The sequence below is a fragment of the Protopterus annectens genome, chromosome 8.part0 (genome assembly GCF_019279795.1).
Source record: "Protopterus annectens isolate FY-2018-M chromosome 8.part0, PAN1.0, whole genome shotgun sequence".
In the NCBI taxonomy this organism is placed as follows: domain Eukaryota; kingdom Metazoa; phylum Chordata; order Ceratodontiformes; family Protopteridae; genus Protopterus; species Protopterus annectens.
In genome coordinates, this window is record NC_056741.1 from 825,843,416 (window position 1) to 825,855,492 (window position 12,077).

A 12,077-nucleotide genomic window follows, 5' to 3' on the forward strand; every position below is an offset into this window, starting at 1 on the left:
CAATACTTGCATTGTTTGCTAGTGTGTGTGTGTGTGCGTGTGTGTGTGTGTGTGTGTGTGTGTGTGTGTGTGTGTGTGTGTGTGTGTGTGTGTGTGTGTGTGTGTGTGTGTGTGTGTGTGTGTGTGTGTGTGTGTGTGTGTGTGTGTGTGTGTGTGTGTGTGTGTGTGTGTGTGTGTGTGTGTGTGTGTGTGTCACCACAAGTCACTTTATCAGTTCCTCTGCTCATTTTGTCTTAGAATTCTAAAACTTTCCTGGTGAACTCTTGGGAACATTTTAATTGCATTTATTGTCAGTCTTTCTATCAGTTATGACTGATATTGGTTTCAAAAGAAGAAAGATATGCTGAACAGATGTCTGCTTAGTGTACCTTTGATATTTCTTAGAAAATGTCAAAATCAGCACTGCTTCCTGCCTTATAACACCATGTGATGTTGGATTCAACTTCTGCAGTGAAAGAGTTCAGACGTGATGGTAAAGTATAGACACAACCTCATGTGCCCATTCTAAGTAGTAATGTAGCTGAAGGGCAAAGACAGAGACACATGATAACCTGCATGAACAGTAGCCTTGTAGGTGTTGCTTAAAGCAGGACTACACTATACATTAAAGCTTCTCCCATCACTTTAGGAGGATTTGAATTACATATTAGCACTTTCTGATTGCTTGAAAAATTGCATCTAATTTTTCTAAAATCAAATCAAGTTTATGAAGTAACATATGTTGATTGTTTCTCGCGTACTTCTGTAACAGGCTATCTCTTATTATGAGATTACAGACTGTACTAAGACCATAAGATGAGCTTTTTAATCTTAAATCATCAGCATCATCAGCAGAAGCAGTATACTCACCCTCTTTCAAATACCATTTGCTAAAATCATTCTTATCATATGCACACCTTTCAACTTCTTAGCACAAGAAATCTAGGCAAAGACAAAAATAATGGGGGGAACAGAGGCCCAAAAATAGAGACAAATTTTAAATATTGCTCTTATAAATTTAGAAGCTGATAAAATAAAAGGTATTTTGTTAGCATGCATTTTTCGAAGCTATCAAGTTGGATACTCAAAGGTCTGCCATTATTTAGTGACTTCAATCATCAATGATTTGCCAAAAATTTTATGAGGAACATATCAAAAATATGAGGCAAAAAAAAAACATTCTACAAAACCTGGACAGTTGAGAGTTAGACATATATCTGACTATTATGGATCTGCAGTACTTCTCCAACCTGTCCATCACAGCTTTATATGTAGCTTTTTCTTCTTACATGAAAATAACTATATTGTAGACATGTAGCATGCCTCAGCCTACAATACTGTGGTTGCATTTTTTTCTACTCAACAAGCCAGTAAATAAAACTAAAAATGCTGTGTGAAAAATATTCTCAGTCCTCACACATACTTCCAATTGTTTTAAACTCTTCTGGTGGATAACAATCATCACATTCCACTCCTTCTAACCTGTGATACTTTCAACAAGAACACATTGCTACAATGTCTCACAGTGCAATGCAATGCTTCCCCTCTGTGATATCTTTCAATATAATGTGAAAGGTTCAAAGAGAGTGGAACTGGTAACTGCTACCACTTGACTTTATGCTGTAAGATAGTTAACAATGTGTTTCACAACAGTAATCTTATCCAGATATTATCGGACTTACAGATTGCTCTCAATCCAATTTTACTTTCAAGACATCAAGCTTTCTAACCCTCCTTTAATGCCTTTAGTAGTTTTTAATGAGTTTTCTAATGCTGAATGCACATTTATTATTATTTTTAAATTGTAGTTATTTGTTTTTTTAACAAGAAACATCTTTATTAAATATCACATATGACATAGGCAATGTTACATTTATATAAATGAAAACAAACCATCCTGACACAATTCAAGTTGCAAACATTAGACATTACAAACCACATCGACACAACTGTAGTTGCAAACATTATACATCACTTATAATCTATCCAGCCATTGTCAATCAAACATTACATAGCTCATTCAAATCCTGCCTTCTTTTAAATCTCGTTCCTCCTCCTCCTCCGCATGTATTGTTTCCACAATTCCAATTTTTCCTATATAATTTCCTCATACCCTTTTCTAAAGATCCCATTTCCCAGTTGTTTTCTCTGTTACTATGTTCACTAGTTCTTGTAAAGTTGGTTTAGACTTTGATTTCCTTTTTCTAGTAATTGTTTTTTTGTCAACCACCATAATTAGACTCAGAAATGGTTTACTATGTCTAGGCAATTCTGATTCTGTATCAAAGCTCAAAAAAATAATTTCCTTAGTTAAACCAATTTGCTCACCCAGTATCTCTGACAAAGCAGTCTGCAGGGAATCTTTAAAGTCTTCCAACAGACTACAATACCAGAAAATATGTTCCCAGTTACCTCTTTCTTCTCCCAACAAACCTCCAACATTTACTGTCTACCTGAGGAAAATTTCTTTGGAGTCTACTTGAGGTATATAAATACCTATGCAAATACTTTGAAGCAAAGTTCATAAATCTTCTAGACTTTGTTTCATATTTGGGAGACATACATATATCCCCCCATTGTTTCTTTGTGATTTGCTTGTCTAATCTATTTTCCCAATCCTTTCTAACCACTCCTGATTGATTCTTATAGTTGTCATGCAATATTTTATATACTGTACTAGTTATACCTTTTCTAACGGCAACTTCTGTTCTAGATTCTACTAAAAACTCTACCAGTGCCGGTCATTTGTTTAGGACCCCCCCCCCCTATTTCTTTCTATTTGCCTATACTCTGATAGGTAAGGCAATCTCTAACCTGCAGTCCCAATAAATTCTTGCAGTCTTCCCATTCTATTACTGTTCCCTGTCTAGTTATTTGCTCCCAATACCTTGGTTCATACCTCTCAACCTTCACAGCAAGAAATCTGGACAAAGTCATAAACAAAAGTGGGGCAGAGGCCCAAAAAGAGGGATATATTTTTAAATATTGCTCTTACAAACTTAGAAAGTTGATAGAATAACAGGTTTTTCATTAGCATACATTTTCTGAAGAGTATAAAGTCAGAAACTCAAATGTCTGTCATTATTTTCTTATTTCAATCCTAAATGATTTGCCACTAATTTACCAGAAAAAAACACAATTTTATGAAAAACAGACCAAAAATCTGAGGCAAAAATCTGGGCATTCTGCGAAAATCTGTACAGTCGAGAGGTATGCCTTGGCTCCTTTGCCAGTTTTCTTCAATAAATTCCAGCCCCCTATGGGCTATTGTCTATATCCCTAATTGCAGTCATCCCTGTTGGCAGAATCTCCTTTCTCGATTCATGTGTTGCCTTAGTTCCTAAAATACTTTCTGATACTTTATGAATATAATATTCTGTATTATTATTGTTGTTCTCCTTAAAGGTCTGCATCCAAAATCCCAGCCTCTACTTGTTTCTTGAGCTTCCCCCATTTCATCATCATCCCTTTTCACTTTGAATTATAATTTTCTGCTTGTGCTATCTATAAGAGCCTTAACCACATTGCTCTGAAATTCCTTTCAAATCAGGTAATCCCAATCCACTCTATTCTTCTGGAAGAATCAACTCATCTCACTTGGCTCTTGACATCTTCCCCTCCCAAATAAAATCCTTCAACTCTTTATTAATTGCTATCCACAACTTCTCCTCTGGTTGATAAAAATATGCCTGACCTGTGTATATGACTAAAGGGAGTAAAACTATTTTGACTGCTTGTATCTTACTATCAATATCCATATATCAGAGCTTCCATTTTCTCAGATTTTGTATAATCTTTTGTTTAGTCTCTTCCAACATATCTGCCACACCAGAATCATTTTTAAAACATACTCCAAAATACTTCATTTTATCATGCCCCCATAAATATGGATATTGCTGAATCAGTTCATGTGTGGGTGCATAATTTACCACTATTGCCTTTGTTTTAGTTTTATTATTTCTATATCCCAAAAAGATTTGAAACTGTCACAAAATGTTCCACAACAATGTAATGTCCCTTTCTGGTTTTGTCAAGTATAAAATAATATCATCTGCAATAGTGACAGATTTTTTTGACTACCATACCAAGTATATCCTTGGATTTCTGAATCCCTTATTTTCTTTGCCAATGGTTCAAAATATAATGCAAACAACAAAAGGGAGAGAGAACACCCCAGCCTGGTTCCTCTGCTCAAGCATAAATTATCAGGGAGGACTCCACACACTTTAATTTTTGCCTCTGATCTATCATATAACCTTCTAATAAACCTTATAATTTTATCAGGGAATTATTATTTATTTATTGGCATTTGTTGACCAAGAAAGTCCACTGGGTCAGAAACCAATTTTCAGTGGAAGCCCGGAGAGAAAAGCTCCAGTTACAGTACAAGGTTATTACAAAGGCAAACTGTTACAATAATAGAACAGTGATAAAAATTTTTATACAATTTTTAATAATTAGAAATAAATTAAGTTGAATATTTTATGCAGTCAGGTAAGGTTTTGGAATGGAAATGCTTCCATTGTTCTGCTCATAAAGTCCCAGCTTACTCTGTCAAATGCGTTCTCTGCATCAAGACTACCAACAACAGTGGTATTTTCTTACATTCTGCTTCCCTCTGGATCATCATTTTTCTGTTAATGCTGTCAAATGTTTGCATCACCTCCATAAAACCACATTGATCTATATCTATCAATTTTGGCATCACGTTTGCCATTCTTTTAGCCATTTTATACATAAATACTTTATAATCATTGTATAGTATTGAAATGAGCCTGTATGAAACTGGATCTGTGGGCCTTTACCCCCTGTGAATATTACAGCTACCACCACTTTCTTCCAGGATGTTGGTACTTCTCTTCTTAAAATATTGTTGAACAAAACCTTCCAGATCTTTATCAGTTTTCCCTCCTAGCTTCAAATCTTCCACAGGAATACCATCTAACCCTTTCCTGTAGATTGGTTATACGTCACCATTTTTATCTCATCTCCTCCTATCCTGTTAGTAATTCAGCCTCATCTACCTCTAACCTTGGCATATTTAATTATTCCATAAACATTTCCATTTGTACCTTTTCTTAATTTCCACGTCTCTGTTTTATACAGACTTTTATAGAATTTCCAAAATATTTCTAATACTTCTATGGGATCTCTTGTTATCTTCCTTGCTATAGGCTCCCTGAGCTTCACGACAACCCTTTCTACTTTCAGTTGCCTAAAAGTTTTTTTAAAAGTTTTAGTGCTCTAGAGTTATTATAAAAAAAAACAGCTTAATAACAGTCTTTCTAAACTCATGCATATTATTGAGATAACCCCTTATTTTTGTCTAGCATTCTGCAGTTGCTTCTCTTCTTGTTCTTTGGGATTCCTCCTATTTTGCAATACTTTAACATTTGTCAGTCCCACTAAATAATTCTTATTACTTCTTAACCATATCTCCCTTTCTTCTATTTTCACCCTATTTTTAAATTCCACTTTAATGTTATCCCACTCCCTAGCTATATTTTCAGAAGAAATTTCTATCTTCTCTAATAGCTGCTGAATAATTTCCACCACACATTCCTTAAATCCTTCTCTTTTGAACAGATAGGTGGGAAAGCATCAGTGTCTCATTTTTATTTCATTACCCTGTGTTTTTATTTTAGTTATTATTGGCACATGATTTGAAATAGTTATTGGGTGACTATAAATTCACATGTTCCTGTGAAATGTAAATTATGTCTAGCCTAGTCCAGTTTTTGTATCTTGGAAAATAATATGTAAATGCATTTTGAACTACTAGTATTGAATTTACATCTTCCATGCCAAATATTTTCATAAATTTCTTCCAAAATCTGCCCTCCTTTGTTATATTTTCCCTTCTGAGCCCCCAGATACATCTTTACTGTTGCAGATCAAGTTCCAGGCCCCACCTGTAAGTGATATTCCTTGCTGAAAGCTGATTATTTCTCCCAAATTTTTCTTAAGCTCCATTATAGCAGTTTTCGGGGGAATATAAATACATGCCAGTGTAATCCTCCTTTCTTGCCAGTAGCCCCTTAGTACTACAAATCTACTAATATTATGTTTTTATCCTCTTCTATCATTATTGGAAAGCCTATTGCAATTAATATAAGTACTTCTATTTTTCTTTGCCCCAGGTATTCCACTAAATAACCATCCAGGAAACGTTTTTTTATCAAATTCACATGTTCAGTTCTTTCCAAGTGTCTCTTCTGTAGCATATCAATTTGCAATCTACATTTTTAATATAATTCACTGCTCTTTCTTTTTTATATTTATCTGTGAGACCATTGACATTTAAAGACATTACAGAAAGCATAATTTTCTTGAAAAGTTATTATTCCCACCTTTTATGTATAACAGTTTTTTTGTTAAATGTCTAGTTCCAGCTTTTGTGTTATATGCATATGGTGTTTGAGTTGATCTTTTATACAGCTGTTTCTTGTCATCTCCATTTGAGTCTATGTCACATCTAAAAAACATTATTTTTTATTGAAAGCCCTCAACCAAAAAAAGAAATGCACCCCAAATATCCCCTAAAAACTATTAATGTAATAATAATACACAAAACTATGTACATCTTCAAATATTGAAGTTTTACTCTCCTAATAGAAACCAATTTTCCAAACTGACAGTCACACATAGACTTGAGATAACCTAAAAGAAAGGTTGTCCATGCTACGATGCATGGAACAGCCTGTGCTTCCACTAAGTGCTGTCTGGTTTTGTCTTATTTTTATAGCTCTCTCAACTGGGAAAACACTCAAATTCTTTCAGAAAACATTTTCTGTTTATTAGATTGCCTCCTAGAGACATGTGAACCAGGCACAAAACTGCCGAGCATACATTTGTTTACTAGAAAAAAGCCTTATAGTATTCAATATTATTTTTCATTTACCTGCTTCCTCTTAAAACTTGTTACTTGATTAAGCTAAGGGCCTTAACCTAGTTGTTCCCCTATGCAAGAATGAGAAAAAGCACATCAGTTTTTCTTTTGTCATGATCTTTTAACCAGATTTTTCTTCTTCTTCTTTTTTCTTTTTTTTTTATTATTATTATTTATTTATTTATTTATTGCATTGCAGTGCCTACATTTCTTAAAACTGAACAAGGAGACATTTCTTAAAACTGAACAAGGAGAAAGAGAGAAGATGGGAGAAAGAAAAAAACAAGAGCACCTGTTTTCATTTAGTATCTCAATTACACTTAAAAATAAATGAGAAAATTTTACTTTATAGCATGCAAAGGAAATCATGCACTATTGAAATAGTATCATTAAGAAAAAACTTTTGTTTTTCTTACAGTTAGCTTTCTCCCTCCTCTTCCCCTTTCCTGAGTATTTTTCTGAACATTAATGACATGAAGTATGGCATAGGCTTTAGACTCTCAGTCAAGTTTAACAAACTCCAGGAAAGTCCAATATTTCCAGATTTTCTTGCTCTGTCATGTTTCACAAATATAATTATTGCTTTGTAATCCTACATTTGTCAATATCTAAGTTATTGGTTTTATTCCTGTTCATCTCCAGCTCGTAAATCCTGTCTCTGCTTCATTTTCAATGTACTATCCATTCTTCTAGTTGACTCTTGTGTTTTTTCTTTCTCTCAAGCATGTTCTGTGGAAACATTGGAAAAGGTTTCACTGGCTCAGTCTCTCTGTGGTCTTTATTACCAGAAGAACAAGAAGCAGAATCTTTTTCTGTTTCACAGCTTAATTTTTGTTGTACAAACTTTTGTATTTCTTCCTCAGCACGAACGTCATCAAAAAATTATTTTGTCCCTCCAGGGAAAATATTTTGAAGATAGCTGGGTACAGCAGTTTGAATCTCATGCCTGCTTATTAACATTCCCTGAATAGCAGAGTAAATGTACTTCTCTGTGTGGTCATTCTCCACAGATACTCTGCTATCTCCCACTTTTAGTACTTTGTCCTTCTGCCACAGTTTTTTTTTTCAGAATCAACTCCTTCTGCTGGTAAGATTGCATCTTTACTTTTAAAGGTCTAGGTTACTTTCTCATAGCCAGGTTTTGAGCACACACACAAAGTGCCCTTTCAATTATCAATTCCTGTTGTGGAATACCAGTCCAGTTACTTATTTGTGCTTTCATAAAATTAATACAGTCTGCTCCTTCCAGCTTCTCTGGTAGAGCATAAAATCTCAGGTTTTCCCTATGTGATGTGTCCTCTAATTCTCTTATTTTTTGAAACATCTCTTCTTGTGCAGTCTCATATTCAGCCAACCTTTTTGGCATTTTGACCTTATAGTTTTGTAGTTTTATCACTTTATCTGAATATCTATTTTAAGCTTCTTCCATTTTTCCAGCCTTTTATTGTTTGAGTTGATATACTCCATCAGTGTCTCGTTTATTTTAATCAGATCTGTGTGCAGTTGTTTTATACTTTCCTCTACGTAACTGGAAGTCATGTCTGGAGATTGCACTGCTTTTTACTTACTGCTGCAGTACTTTTCTCAGTCAGTGTTTCTTTGTCATCTTTGTAGCTCATCTTCCTCCAGGTCCTCTGTGTGTCTTTTTTCCTGGCATCCAAGCAGTGCACTTACTAGTCTACTGAAATATACACAGAAATTTAGGTCCACTAGCTTTCTCTATTTTCACACTTGGAGAGTTAGAATTAAGCTGTTACTCAATGTGCAACCATCTTGAGAGTCCTAAATTGTAGTTATTTCTTAACAAGGTAAACCCACTAGGCACAAGTTCCTATTTTCAGAGGTGACAGGAGCATTGTCTCAGGAGTCACACAGCATGCACACATAGGCCAAGCATATCAAATCCAGGATATTAAGATAAAACTTGGTTATACATCATAGCCTCAATCCCCCACATTATACTGACAGGCATTTACAACTATAACATAGCTGATCCAAGTATCCTTATTATTCTATATATACAGTAAACAAAATTACTCCTACACTATGTAACTATGTTGAATAATATTTTGTCAAATTAGAAATTAGTGTCTCTTTCATCAATTCCCTTGTCTCATCAAAACCTACCCACTGAAAGAGTAAGAATACATGGCAGTGGGGGTAAGGAACTTTCTTTTTACCCCCCCCCCCCCCTCATGCTATAGAATGTTGGAGTTAGTAATTTTATAAATGTGAAAGTATGAGGGTATGGGGAGGCTTACCCAAGCAAAGAGCACACTTTTTGATGTTTTTCCCCAGTCAGTGGTGTACAGCATTGATTATTTATTTATTTGTTTTTACAGAAATAGCTCTGACAAAAATAGATGTTCTGTAGATAAGGGAAAGAGGCCAACCTGCTGTCATAGAAACATTTGTCTGTGTAGCCTTGCCCTACTTTCACTGATAAATCTAGGGGCCAGCAGGGTCATCTGGGGAGAAGGTAAAAGCAGACAACTGCCTGCTGTGCCTTTCTGAGGTGAGGACATTGGACTAAAACCCTTGTTTACTCCTAACAAAGGCCAGGCTAGGATGTCTTACTAGGAAGAGTATTTCACAGGTTATTACAAGCAACACATTGACTTAAATGCATCCAGAGAACCCATATGATAATGCCAATCATCACCACTACATGATATACCTCCAAAGTATAAACATCTTGACTGTTTTCCTGTATCACATGACAGTTCCTAGTAACCCAGCACACTGTGTACAATGCCTAAACTCTGTTGCATTATACAAAACATAGCCTCTCAGCTTTGGCCATCACGGAACAGAAGACTTGCACATTGAAGTACTATACTTAGATGAATGGAGGAAAAACTTGGAGTTTACAGCAAGACAGACCCAGGTGAGTCAAATGGTATTATAGGTGCTAGTGAAGGAGGACAGTGAATGGATGAAATAAAAAGAAGGGACAAAAATAAAAAGATTGCTCAACAGACCAAATCCACTTTGTTATACATGATCATTTTTAAAGAAACAAAATAACTGCAGACAAACATTGTTACTAAAACAATTTGAATTAACACCACAATAAAATAATAGCATCACTACTTTCATCAAAAATAGACTTCATCAGACAGCTAACATATCCCATTAAAACAACTTATTTAGATAATTGTAAGGTAAGTAACACTTCAAAAACACTTAACCATGAGTAAGAAACCAAAAAAAAGAATCAATCCTAATTTAATATCACTGAAAACCGTAGTAGCAGTGAATGTCACATAAGTCATTTTCTTTTGCTGAGACTCAGAAACATACCTAACATGGTCATGTAAGGGCTACCTTCACAATTGCCCTCCCTACTGTGTCCTGTCTCAAATAGCACACTAAGTGCCAGGCAGTGGTGGAACTCTGCTAGTGGCATAAGGAGTTCGGCAGGTGGCCAGAGTAGGACAAACTGCTGGTCCACAAAGTCCGCCATCTCCTGCCGGGGTAACATCATGTGGCTTACCAGTGGTGTTATCAGAGGCTACAACAATACTCCCCTCCAGTGATGATCATTGTAGGCCAACAAGGAAACCTCCAGGACCTTGTAACCCACACTGCATGACCTACATCACCAGATGGAGAGGTAGGCCTGAAGGCAGATGATGTGCCAGCAGAGCAATGCAGGAAGATGGAGTGGGGACTACTGCCACACCAAAGGCACAGCAGTGACTGACATTTTATAAAATAGTAACATACGTAGTGAAAAATAAAACAACAAACATAAAATTAAAATATAAAACAAAGACAGAAACAAAGAAAGGGAGATGGAAAATAAAATGTTTACTATCATGTCTGTGTCTGACTGTCAGCCTTACTGGTACCTACAGGTGGACTAATCATCTGCTATGTATATAATAATGTCATAGGCCATAATGCTGACTAGGCATAGAATGTCATATGGTCCTACTGAATGATGTGTGTACAAGGGTACAGTAGTATAGTACCAATTGCTCAATATGGGACATGCGTTTGGCTATTCAGAGTCCATGGAAAGTATACCTGGGCATGCACTGTGGGTATGTCATGTGAGAAAGGAACAAATAAAGGTTATGTGGACACAGACATAATTACAAACTATGCAGGTCAACAGGCTTAATATGCTAGTGTGTCATACCAAAGGAAGACAAGAGTGGCCATGACATGGGTAGTTGGCATCATACGGTAAGCAACTCCTGCAATATAGCCTGATGGTCACTATGTGATAGAGCTGTCTTATTGTATGAATGCCATCATTATGCCAGTCTAAAGTGGCACATACAAGGGTATTCAGTGAGGCAAAGCATGACTCTCTCTCTCTCTCTCTATATATATATATATATACATGTGTGTGTGTGTGTGTGTGTGTGTGTGTGTGTGTGTGTGTGTGTGTGTGTGTGTGTGTGTGTGTGTGTGTGTATATATATGTATATATATATATATATATATATATATATATATATATATATATGGTATTTGTAGTCCTGGAACTGTAGTACTGTATAGCAATGCACACTGCATGGTAGTGGGCCAGGATCGCTGCATGCTTGGTATCTTGAGGCACTGGGCATGATGTAAAGACATGTCATGCAGGGCATATCCTTGCAAAGAGTGTGTGTGTATGAATCAATATGTCCTGTGTTCTTGTCAGGTATCATGCAAGCATATATACATAGAGTGTGCCAAGTAGTATGAAGTTATGCTACATGTGGGTTGTACCTATTCACAGATCTAATATTGACTAATATAATGCTGGTATGATATATACAACTTATCTACAGTACTCATATTTACCTCAGCTCTGGAGAGAGACAATCTGCATTAGCCTTCAAAAAAAAAAAAGCCTGTTCACCTTTATCTGCGTAGGAGATAAAAAAAATAGTGACACAAAAGACAAGTATGTTGCATTAAATGTCTTGCAAGGGCCTTTTAATTATGTGCAGTATACACTGAAGTGAGCTGTTTTACATACTTACATCTTGGGAGCATTCTCTGACCTTTTCTTCCCATTGGTGTAGTAGGTTGAGGTAGCCCCACCTGAGATCACTGTGGTGATGTCAGCACTACTCACCAGAGCAGCTGATATCTGTAGCAGCAGTCACTGCCCCAGCAAGACTGCACCAGCAATCCGTTTTATACTGGGACCGTTGTGACAGTCCTCCAGCAAGTACTCTCTCTATTCTCTGTACATAAGGTACAG

General features: G+C 36.0%; 1 protein-coding gene across 5 annotated transcripts in view; it reads left to right on the forward strand.

The window, feature by feature from the left end:
* SYN1 (synapsin I) overlaps positions 1 to 12,077 on the forward strand; it is a 2,007,545-nt gene that overhangs the window by 1,928,210 nt on the left and 67,258 nt on the right. The gene's annotated exons all lie outside the window — the stretch shown is intronic.